This window comes from Podarcis tiliguerta (genome assembly GCF_965153285.1).
Source record: "Podarcis tiliguerta genome assembly, chromosome: 3".
NCBI classification, from domain to species: domain Eukaryota; kingdom Metazoa; phylum Chordata; class Lepidosauria; order Squamata; family Lacertidae; genus Podarcis; species Podarcis tiliguerta.
This window is the reverse complement of record NC_139536.1, coordinates 96,467,955-96,480,063: the sequence shown is the minus strand read 5'-3', so window position 1 is coordinate 96,480,063 and position 12,109 is coordinate 96,467,955. Positions and strand designations below refer to the sequence as shown.

The 12,109-nt window shown below is 42.2% G+C and overlaps 1 protein-coding gene and 1 long non-coding RNA gene across 3 annotated transcripts in view; both read left to right on the top strand.

The window, feature by feature from the left end:
* Positions 1 to 12,109, top strand: part of CSMD1 (CUB and Sushi multiple domains 1) — a 920,428-nt gene that overhangs the window by 486,744 nt on the left and 421,575 nt on the right. The gene's annotated exons all lie outside the window — the stretch shown is intronic.
* On the top strand, positions 7,000 to 11,852 carry LOC310673419. Its single transcript, XR_014508985.1, has 2 exons — positions 7,000 to 11,098; positions 11,221 to 11,852. It is a non-coding gene; the product is annotated as an uncharacterized lncRNA (long non-coding RNA).

The following is a 12,109-nucleotide window of genomic DNA, read 5'->3' as shown; positions in this document are numbered from 1 at the left end:
AGAACAATTCCTTCCACCCCCTTCTGCAGCTGTGACATTGGTTTGGGAGTACAATGCTAACTTGAGCCTTTAAATAATAAGCTGACATTTTTTTTTTTTAATGAAAAGAGCTTGAAAACCTGGGGTACATTATTCTGCATGATAGAGTGAAAAAACTTTTTTTTTTTTTTTTTTTTTTGAGCCAAGAGACAAATACACCAATGGAAAGCTGTCAGGAGTACATTCCAAAATGGGTGCTGTAAGATGCAAATGTGGACAGGATCCATGCACACATGCACACACACTCAACAGAGACTAGGCGCCTGTTGAAGTGAGGACCCTGACCTTTGCTCATTCCCATTGTGGTGCCCAGTTTGACCAAACTGCGGGAGACAGTGGAAGACAGGAGTGCCTGGCGTGCTCTGGTCCATAGGGTCACAAAGAGTCGGACATGACTAAACAACAACAACATTGGGCATGCAAACTGAGCCACCACCATCCCATAGTCTGGCTGGTCTGTTGCAGATGACCTGACTTCCCAGCACAGCTGCCTAAGGATGTTGGAAGGCCAGGAGCTCAGACCATATCTATTTTGCCAGAGGGCCTCTGGGCCCATGACAGCATGCTGGCCAAATGAAGATGGTGGGCACACCTAGACCCTTGGCTGGCACACCTAGACTCTTGACTTTATTATACAGCATGTCCAGCTGTCTGAACCTTTTAAATGTAATAAATGAGGAGCCCTTCCCACTGCCAGCTGGCTAGCTCAAGGTGCAGTGGATTTTCCAGGACACTGGAATAGGGAAGTAGTAGCATAGGAAGGAAATCAGCCCAGGGAACTCCTCAGAGGGATTGCCACCTATGACCCCCTCAAAACTGGTGCACCTGTCTGTCCCTTAGCTGTGTTTCATGCTGTGCAATTTTCTTGTAAGTTTTCTCAAACTGTAATCTTCCGCAAGTGTTTTGCTGTACATTTGAGAGCCCTGCGTATGGTGGTTTTGTGAAATGTTTTGAATGGAGTGGCCTAGTTAAAGCAGCTACTTAACAGCTACTTAACATCCACTTGGTTGTGTGAATTAACAAGTAGTATAATTCTAATTCTAATTTTAGAGGTGTGTAGAGTTGGCCCTTGCCCCATTTTCATCTAATGCAACATTTTGAGGTGTGCTTGCTGTTTCCTGATACTCAGATTGATGCTTAAGATGCACATTTTAGAACAACTTAGAGCAACCTTTCTCTTCTTATGTACTGGTTCATTGGTGAACGCTAACTGCAAAGGGTTAGTTAAATAAGAAAAGAAATGGTCAGTTGCATATAGGACAAGCTATAATCAAATATCCAGGTTATGGAATATGTTTTGTATATGTCAGTTAACAGTTAAGGAGGAGTTTACAGCAGTGTAAATTGTACAATTTTGGGTGATGATTGTGGCATATGATCCCAATGTTTAAAAACAAAAACAAAACAAAAGTTGAGTGGATAATTAAAGTAAGCACCAGCACAGAATATAAAAGTTTTAAAGCAGAGCTTTAAGATAAATGTCACTTCTTTTTTATCTCAGAATCTGCATGCTGCTGCTTTCTGAGAATGAAATGTCTTTTAATTAGGAGATTATACCTCTGCTTTATAATTGGCCAGGATTAGAACAAAGGACTAATTGACAACAAAAGACGTCAACAACCAATTATTTGTTTAGAAAGGGAAAGGTAACTAACATTTTGAAGGTAGCTAATGTATTAAAGAGAGGATTTGTCCATTGAAAAAGGAAACAAAATTGTTGGAAGGCCAAAATGCTTGTTTTTGCCAGATCAAACACTGGCAGCACTCTAGTATCCTCTTTCTTATATACTAGGCAAGCAGATTTTAAAGAAATAGAATGGAGATTTATATTGGTTTCTACCCCTCTAATCCTTAAATATGCTTGTTGTTGGTTGTACCTCACTGAGAAATAACTGCATGATGCATGAGTCTGTCTTTGAATTCATATGTGTAGGTACTAACAACTCCCAGACTGCTCAAATACACTAAAAATCAAACTGTAGAATAGGATCTGTGAGATGATCAGCCAAATCTGGTTATTTTGCACATTGATTACTATATTTTAAATGGATAGAACTCTTGGCTTCCTGATTCCTCAAGGGAATTTTGCAAATTGCAGAGGGCACTGACATACAATGTCAGAGTCTCTCCGCCCCTCTCCCTCGTGTGTTCATATGTGCATGTATGTGTGACATATTCCACTAATGAACAGAGCCTTCCTGCTGCTACTTTCTGTCAAATGTTCAGAAGGAATCTAAATTAGCATTCAGATGTCTCCGAGCCCAATTCATTACCTAATTTTGGTTTGCAAACTTTCCACAATTAGATTAGTTCAGCCTACATTTAGCTCCGGTGAAACACCACTGGAATTAATGATCTTATGTTGGACAAGAATACCAAATTATACTGACGGTGCCTGTGCTTCTTCAACATAAAAATGGGCCATTATTTTTATTTCAGTGTTGAGCTCTGATGAACCTGTTGATGGCAGTCTGTTGGCAATCTTGTGTACTCCACATAGCTGTGTGTGTCGCACTGTGTGTATCAACCTCAGAAAACAGGATATGTACTTCAGCTATTTTATGGCTAAACATAGGCCCCCATCCGCAATATCTCATACAATGATGTTGCCATAAGGAGACTTTTGTTCTCCGGATATCATGACCTGCAGACTTCAGCTTATGGCTGAAGTTTCATTCAAAATGTACTTCTGGTGTTTGCTACCACAGCTTTGGATCACGTTTCAAAACACAGACCCACAGAAGGGAAGGCATTTAATTAGCAACAGTAATAATTTATTCCGTGATCATCTTCGTGCACTCTAAATGTTGATGTGATTTCCGCCTAACACCGCTGGCCACAGTCCAGAGAGCCTTGGAATGATTTCTGCGCACGCAGCGAGGCTTCTACGTATTTCATGCTAGTATTGCACTGTTTGAAAACTATTTTTGAAACTCAGGGGAGTTTCAAAAGCAATTTGTGATGCATAGCAAGGAGCTATATTGGGGAAATGGAGCAATCCCAGTGTGTGTGTCTGCCTAAAAGGATTCTCTGAATTGTATATCAGTTGGAGAGTTAATAACACATCTGCACTACTGCATTACACTGCCAACTTCAATAGCTATATGAAAGCTGTAGTGAAACTGCTTCTCCCATTATATTTTTGGGGCTTTTAAGAAGTTGACACCGAACGTCGCAATGTGTTTCATTCCCTTTTTGTTTTAGATTTCTCAGCCATTTTGAGGGTGTCTGAAAAAGCATGCCTCTACCCCAAATTGAATATTTGGTTCATCCCTTGTTTAAACTTCAATTCTGTGACATGGTGTTGTAAGGAGTTTATAGTCTTTTAATATTTTATTGTATTAGTTCTTCATTAGAAATCCTGAAACTACCTTAGCTTTAGATGAACAAGAGGAGACTTCATAGAGTCAAAGAAAAACACTTATAATTAATGATGAGTTCAGAGAGTTCTGGACACTGGATTTTAGGGATCTAACCTCCCCCCCCCAAAAAAAACAAAACAAAACAAAACAAAACAAAACATTTTTGGATCAGATATGGAACCCTCTGGAACTTGTCCCAACCCAAAAGGAATCCACAATTGATTAAATTAACTGGTATCCTCCCCACCAGCAATTTGCCACCTCAGTAACTTGGAACGCATGTGGGGATTCACATAAATTCTGCATATGTCACTGTTTTGCAAGACATAGGAACCTAATCTACCCTAGACCCAATGTTGAGTTTGGATAAACCTGGAGTCTGGGATAATGCTCGAGATTATTTCTAAAATGGATCTGTGTGGGTCACCCATCACTACATAGGATCTAGCAGTTGAATTGTACTGAGAAGAGATGAGAAGCTGGCAACATTCCCATGAAATATCATATTATGGACTTGTTGCTATTGTTGCTTTTGAAAAACTTAAATTTTCTTGTACTTCTTTATCACAATGTCCAGAAAATATTCCCTGTTGGGTTCCGATTTGATGCTGACTCCATGGACTTCACAAAGAGGCATCAGTGAATAACACTAGTTGTGCAGGATTGTGAGGGAGAAAGAGTTGGCAAGCTCACCATTTAAAAACACATACAGAATTATGATACTTGAGGACCTTCCTCTGTCAGGTACCCATAGGCCCATTAGAATTTAGACCTCTGGCTGAGCCAATCAGATTTTTATGATGCTCAGTTATAGCCAATGTTCGTTGTACTCAGAACAGCTTTGATACATTGATGTCAATGGGTGTGCTTCAAGTAGAAATAAGTGCAATTAACTAAACCTGTGAAAGAATCTAGATAGTCTGCACAAATCACCCCAACACCATCTCCAATAACAACTGAAGATGGTAATCATCAAAATTTCCACCATAAGGATCATATTATGGCAGCAACAGGCATACATTATTTAATCACATTTGCTTTCTTGAGGCATAATAAGCCCCTGAACATTCCTGGCTGATTCACATTCTCAAAATATTTGTGTATTTTTGGTTGTATTAGATTTCTTTAAGCTAGACATTCCCATGTAATGCTTTTATACATGCATAATAACATACTCTGTGGACAAATAGTGTTCTTGCAGCATACAGCTGATTTGTTTTTATTGTCTTAATTGTTCAGGGGGAAAAACAAAATACCCATGTACACAATAAAACTGGAAGGAAAAGCCTGACAAATGACATAATTAGGAGTATTGGGTTGTTCTCTTACCAGCCATTATAACTGTATATTAAAATAATTTGTCTTTCTCCATATTGGATCCAAAACATTAATATATATAGAAAACTCCTTTTAAAAAAACCTATTTTCAGTACATATCCTTAAACCAGCAGTAGCTTTTTTACGTGTTTTTCCAACTAGAAAAGAAACAGTGTAAAAGATTTATATTTAGGGTCTTGTGTGTATGTTACATATTGTGACAGTTCTGTTGCACTCTAATATTACGTTCTGATTTGGGATGTAGAAAACTAATTGGGGCTATTACTTATCTAAGGACTGAAACCTGTTGAAATCAATGGGCTGCTAAGTATGCCTGTGTTGGATTGGAGCCCAGGTTTGTTTATTTCACTGTTGATTTTGTAAGGTGAGGTTAAATAATAATAATAATAGTAATGTTCATAATCAAAAGTTATAGCTGTAGAGTGATTTTGACATTCTCTACATTAATTGGGGTGGGGTTTTTTATGAGTCCATGGAGATACAGAAGTAGTGAGCGTGATCTGACATGGCCAGGGGCGTACAAAGGGGGCGATCCACCCTGGGTACCACTTGGGAAGGTGACAAGATGGCCCGCTGCCTCCCCCCAGCTGTAGAGCAGTCAAGAGCACCCCTTGGTGTCCCGCCCCAGGTGCCAGAGAGGGTTCCTCCGTCACTGGACATGGCTGAGCCTTACTGCTCTCTAGTAATTTGTTTATATGGAAGTAAGTCCCATTCAGCAGCAGCTGGTAGCTGCCAGACCTTGTTGAGCAGCCAGTGGAGGCAGGGCCAATGTGTACTAGTGTTCTCCCCATTCTCCTCTCTTGAAAAGATACTGTGTACGCTTAAGCCACACAGCAGGGGAAACACTAGTAGGGCTTTGCCTCACCTGGGTCAGATTTCCCTTGCCTTGGCCCATCTCCTCAGCATTTCTCACCATGCGAGTTACAGCCTCGGCCTCTTATCTCTCTAGCTGTCAGAGGCTGTTTCTGGCTCATACGCATTGTCTATTGCAGTCCAGCTCTACTTCTGGAGTTGTCAGAAGCCATGTCCACTCCCAGTGCTGCTCGGACTGTCCCATCTGCTTCTGAGGAGGTAGTAACACCTCCTGCCTCGCCTTGGTCTTGCAGACATTGAACAGAGGGGACTGCTCCAGCCTTCTCAGCGAAGTGCTGTGTTCTGTGTCAAGGCCCCCAAGCCACCCCAAGAAGAATAAAGACACAAGGACACAGAATTTTAGGTTAAATGTTAATGGGCAAAATTTAGGCCACAGCTTTATTGGTTACAGAATGTGAGTGGTATTGGCTTAGGCATTGACATCAACAGTCTATATCTGACTCTTGCCTGCCTTGCAGGGAGTCTGGTAAGGGTTAACCTCCAGTGGAGGCAGCCCCGCCAATGAGGATCGACTCGAGCACCCCCTAGGTTCCCGATGGGGTCATGGCATGGCCCTAGCCCCTCCCCAGGCTTCGGATGAGATCCACACCCCTGGGTTCCTTTAACGGAATACCCTTAAGCATGGAGGGGCAGGTGATGGCCGCACCTGAACAGAGGGGACTGCTTCCGCCTTCTCAGCGAAGTGCTGTTTTGCTTGCCCAGTCTAAGGAACAGAACCCGTTTGTCACGCCAACTTGTGCCCTCCCCTATTTCTTATAGCGAGACGTGGGTGGCATGTGGTCTAAACCACTGAGCCTAGGGCTTTCTGATCAGAAGGTTGGTGGTTCGAATTTCCACGATGGGCTGAGCGCCCGCTGCTTGGTCCCTGCTCCTGCCAACCTAGCAGTTCGAAAGCATGTCAAAGTGCAAATAGATAAATAGGTACCGCTCCGGCGGGAAGGTAAATGGCGTTTGCCGGAAGCGGCTTAGTCATGCTGGCCACATGACCCGGAAGCTGTATGCCGGCTCCCTTGGCCAGTAAAGCAAGATGAGCACCACAACCCTAGAGTTGTCCGCGACAGGACCTAACAGTCAGGAGTACCTTTACCTTTATTCCTTATAGCAGGTTGGCAGGGGACATCACATCATCGGATCAATGTATTTGCTTGTGAAGCCATGTGTAGTACCTGCTGTGCTTTTGAAGTGCACACTGCCTGTATATTGCACTGATCTGAGCATTAAAGATTTTGGTAGAAGCAGCAACGGGAGTTCAAGTTCTTCATCAGGTGGGAGCCAGGACATGTGCACTTCTTTACACATTATTTTGCTGGGAAGCTGCACCACAAATTTCAGAGAAGTGGAAAGGTGGATTGTATTCACAATTGTTACAGCTCTCATGACTATCTTGAATTGCAAACAAAATATTGAATATTGGGCAAAGTTACTGAATGGAAGCAATCTAATTTTAGTAAGCAGATTAAGGCAACATAAAAAATTAAAACCTAAGGAAACTTACTGCCTATCACCTAACGGCCAATTTGCATGTGTTAACTGACTTCATCCTTGAAAGAAATCTGAGCATCCCCTGTGATAGGCCATCTGTGAAAGTATAGGATTCCTCTTTGTTTTGTTCTTTTCTAAATGGATAGCATTTATAGCTTTCGTGTGCACTCACTTTTCCCTAAGTTTCTCACTTTTAGTTTTGTTTATGTGCCATTGTACTTCCCCCAAAGTTTGGTCAACTCCTGGATTAGCAGGCCAGACTTTTACCAGCAAGAATTCTACACGTTCTTCTCTTGTGGAAATATATTTGATATTCTGGTTTGCGTCCTTTGTGTCAGAAGAAATGATTTTGAGGTCAATAGGAGTTCACTAGTGCAGAAGTAGTGGTGGCTTTCCTTAATCGTACTAACAGCCCTGATGGATCCTTTTATTTAAATGTCAGAATTGTAATTCGTAAAGATGTGATTTTGAAAAGCCTTCTACCGATAGCTTGTCATACACAAACAGCATTACAGAAACTTGTGAGACTGCTCATTTTCATAGCTACTTCACTTTCAAGATATATGGCAGATTATAGAGGGTTTTGGTTTTTTTATTTCTTTGATATCTTCCAACGTAAGTCTCTTTTTCAGCTTTCTGCTACGCTAATTCCACACCTAGTCTCTTTGGTTCATTACCTCTTTATGCCTATTTAGCTATTTCTATTTAGGAATCCTGTATACTCGAGGAAACTCTGATCTGGAAGTGCAGTGAATGAAAGCTTCCGTTTTGGATTAATGCATACACCTAGTATCAAATAGTCCCATGGCGTGCAATCTTTGGACTAGGGCAGCGGTAGGCAAACTAAGGCCTGGGGGCCGGGACCAGCCCATTCGCCTTCTAAATGTGGCCCGCGGACAGTCTGGGAATCAGCATGTTTTTACATGAGTAGAATGTGTCCTTTTATTTAAAATGCATCTCTGGGTTATTTGTGGGTCCTGGCTGGTGCTTTTACATGAGCGGGATGTATGGGTTATTTGTGGGGCATAGGAATTTGTTCATTATTATTTTTCAAAATATAGTCCAGCCCCCCACAAGGTCTGAGGGACAGTGAACCGGCCCCCTACTGAAAAAGTTTACTGACCCTTGGACTAGGGGGACTAGGCTAGTCCCCTAAATGTTCCCCTGGCACCTCCTTCCCAAAGCCCAAGAAGCTTCTGTCCGGCTTAGGGAGGGAGGCACGATGCTCTGACGGATCCAGGAAGCTGCCTGCCACCTTCCCAAAGTCCACCTGGCTTTGGGGAGGAGGCAGGAGGGATCCAGCATCCTGTCACAGGCTTCGTGCCTCCTTCCCAAGGCCCGGGAAGTCTCTGCCTGGCTTAGGGAAGGGGGTGTGATGTCCAGTGGGCACTGCCCTCACAAGCTGGCGCATCTGGCCCTAACTGTTCCCCTACAGAAAATTTCACTGCACGCCACTGAAACAGTCATAATCGTGGGGAGTGGTTGGATGCTCAGGCATTCCTCTTAGAAATCTAATTTCTTCCTGTTGTATGACCTGCAAAATTCTACACCAGGCGTCAGCAACCTAAGGCCCATGGGCTCAAAGCAGCCTGCGGAGGTCGTTTGACCGGGCCACAAGCCGCCCGCTCGTGCGTTGCACTAAACCAGTATAGTGTGGGGTCTCGCTTCTGCGGCACCAAAAATCATGTTTCCACAGACGCAGAAGCTGAAAATCACAGGCACTCTCTCTCTCACACACCATCTGGCCCACGGAGGGATCTCCGTGGGACCGATCCGGCCCAGGCAAGATAAACTTTGCTGACCCCTGTTCTACACCAGTGATGAGCCATAGGCAATTGTTGCAATGGAATCAGGGCGTGGGAAGTTTTGCACGTGACAGGGCATGACCGACTGTGGGGTTGGGCCATACACACTGCAGCCCATGGAGAGTACAGCCCCCAGGCCAGAAAAGGTTTGCCAGCTCTGCTTTGGAAGGTATATTACAATTGTCTTTAAAAATGATTTGTTGGCTGACTTTTCTGATTGGCTTATTCAATGGATATAAAATTATAACAGTCTCACTGTGTCAAATGTAAAGTTCTTTTGTAAGCTGCATGATTTGTTAAGGTTTGCTAAAATTGTGTTCTTTTAAAAGATAGTGCTTAAGCTGCTTAGATTGAAAAGTCAACACATTTGCAGTAGCACACCTATTCTGGCAAAGTTGCATGATTTTCAGATTGACTTATTGATGTAGAAGACATGGCCCTGGTAATTCTAGCTGTTAATCAAAAAAGTAATTTGTATAGTTGGAGCATCAGGAGAAGATCAATGCATTTTTTTTATTTTTTTCTCCTCTTCAATTACTCTCTCTTGTTAGCATTAAGACTGAACATTTATTTTAGCTCCAGCGATGAGCATTTATTTCCCTGTAAACAGTACAACTTTGGCAACAAATCAATGTGGAAATGCAGAAAATAATTTAAGTTCTTTTTGGAGTTCCTTGTTGAGTGATGAAACAATACTTTTAAAAAATGTGTACTGAGGGGAGCATTCTGCTGGGGCAATAAACAAACATAAGCATTACTTTTGTAGAACAAACCCACCCCCCACCCATTTGAGAACCTAATCTTTGGGGATTTATCTCCTGTTTCCGTAGTGTTTCAGCACGGAGAGGAAAATATAAATTAAAGTAGAGCTGCAAGTCAGCCTCAGAAAATACAGATCTGATTGGTTTGTCTAATATATATCAACATTATTAGAAAGCTAATGATTTGCTTAGTGTAGTACTGGTACTGCCCCAGATCCTAAATCTAACCTGAATGTGGTTAGAGTCTAGCCACAAATGTCTGCTCAGTGAGATGGATGGCAAACATTGTTTTGCTTCCTGACAATTAGAGTTAACTAATGTGCAGCTTGTGTTCTGGGTTATTGAATTTTCAGGTTTGTGGGCACACACTTGACCTCTCCTACTTAGTTTACATAATTTGGCTCGGTAACGCTTCTAGAACGGAGATGTTGGGAGTCAAGTCTGCCTAGAAATGTCATTTTGCAATCTGGGAATGAGAAATGTAATTAGGAACGAGGAGACTTCATTTGGAATCTGCTCAGGGGGGTGCTAATCTATTCTTCATATGTTCCGTTGAAAGCAGCTGTCAGAACTCAACACTGGTCTTAACAGAGGGTTGGTCAATACCGTGGAGATGGCAATATACTCATAATGGATGCCAATAGCCCCGTGGCCAGGTTCACACTCAAATTGTTAAGCACTTTGCGAGTCATAGGGGTCACTTCCTGAGTTTGCCATTGTGGCGATCACACAGGGCCCCCGGACGTTTCACGGTCTATGGACCCTGTGCCACCACTGCGGTTGCTCTCTTCGCTGCCACCACCCCGCTTCTCACGGGGACACACGGAGTCCAGACAGTTGTTAATATAAACAAATAATCAAGTTTATTTTTAAGTGCAGGAATAAGCATATGGTTTCGGTTTATTTTTCTCTTGTCAGTTTCTTAAATCTTAGTTCCTAACAACTTCAAACTGAATTATTCCCAACTGTCTATCTAACTCCCTAACAATTCCTCTCACTCTCTCACAATACCACTCGACCAACCCACTGACTATTCCACCCTCTTCCTTCTCCAACTCCCAACTGACAAACCTCAACTCCCAACTCCCAAACCTCAACTGACTTTTCAAAACCTCCCACTCTATCTTTTACTCCCCCCTTGCATTCTCACTGGCCAATCACATCACACCCATTTTAACCCTTTCCTTGACCCATCCTAGGAGGCAAACGCCACAGCCATGATCACCATCAGCAGGGAAACTCACAACACCATGCCCCCCCCCCAATTCATACCATGAGTTGTGCAAAGCAAGTACTATGAAAATAGGGTGATAAAGGGCAGAAATATTTAGAGGGAAGCTGTGTGTTCATCTGCTGATTTTCCTCTTTTCCACTGCAACCTTTAAAGGCCAGCAACACGATCCCTTACTAATGTCAACCAATGAATCCAGTGTTTCAGGTAAATAAATAACAGTACTTGGTAAAAGTTGGAAACTGTTACAGATACAGGATCCTAGTTAGGAAATAACTTGGCAATTTTCTTCCCTCTTTTTCTTTTCTTTAATGAACTGTTTGTTACAGGTAGAGAAGGAGTCACAGTCAGGAAATGTTGACAACCTCATTAAAAACACAAGAGCCACCACAGAGTCTCCAGAAAGAGAGAAGAAGATTCATTGTGTGACTGTATGGCTGTGTGTACTTTATCTATTGGGTTTTCTTTTTTCCCATTGCAACCTTTAAGGGCTAGGATTGTCAAACTCAACTGCGAATTCCCAGCCAGCCCTGCTTCTGCACCTTTAACAACCTTACAAATTGTAGAAATCAGCTGGGGTAATTGTACAGCATGTGAATCAATATGACACCTTGCTAAGACTCACCTTCCACCTTCATTAAATATATTTAGGCACTAGGCAGAACCATTCCTCTTCTCCTAGATCTTTGACTCATTAAATCTATGGTCTTTTAAACAGCATTTGTGTGGGGAAGGGTATTAGGTTTTTTGTTATGTATTTTTGTGTTTTTTATATTGTAAACTGCCCTGTGATCCTCGGATGAACGTTTAGAAATTTAATAAATGAACCAGGATTATAAGAGGACACAGCAGTAAAAGTTTGTGACCCCATTAAACAAGAGCCTTGTTCGGGGGGGGGGGGAGTTATGATTTCTAACCTTATTTCACTTAATAAACTATCCACTCAATGGGCATAAGTTAAGTTACTTGTGAATTCTTGCCTTTCTAAATAGAGTGCGATCTCATAATAAAGAGGATATTTCTTCCTTTAATTTTCCCATTTAAAGCACTTGATCCACTAGGTGGATGGATCTTGGCTATTTAGCTATGGCTTGTGACGGTGGTGAGTGAGCGTTGCAAAATAACACTGGGCAATTGCAGGGTAGACCAGCAGTTATTTTCCACTCGTTTTTATGATAAATAATAACAGCATAACAAATAAAGAGAAAATAGGTATCT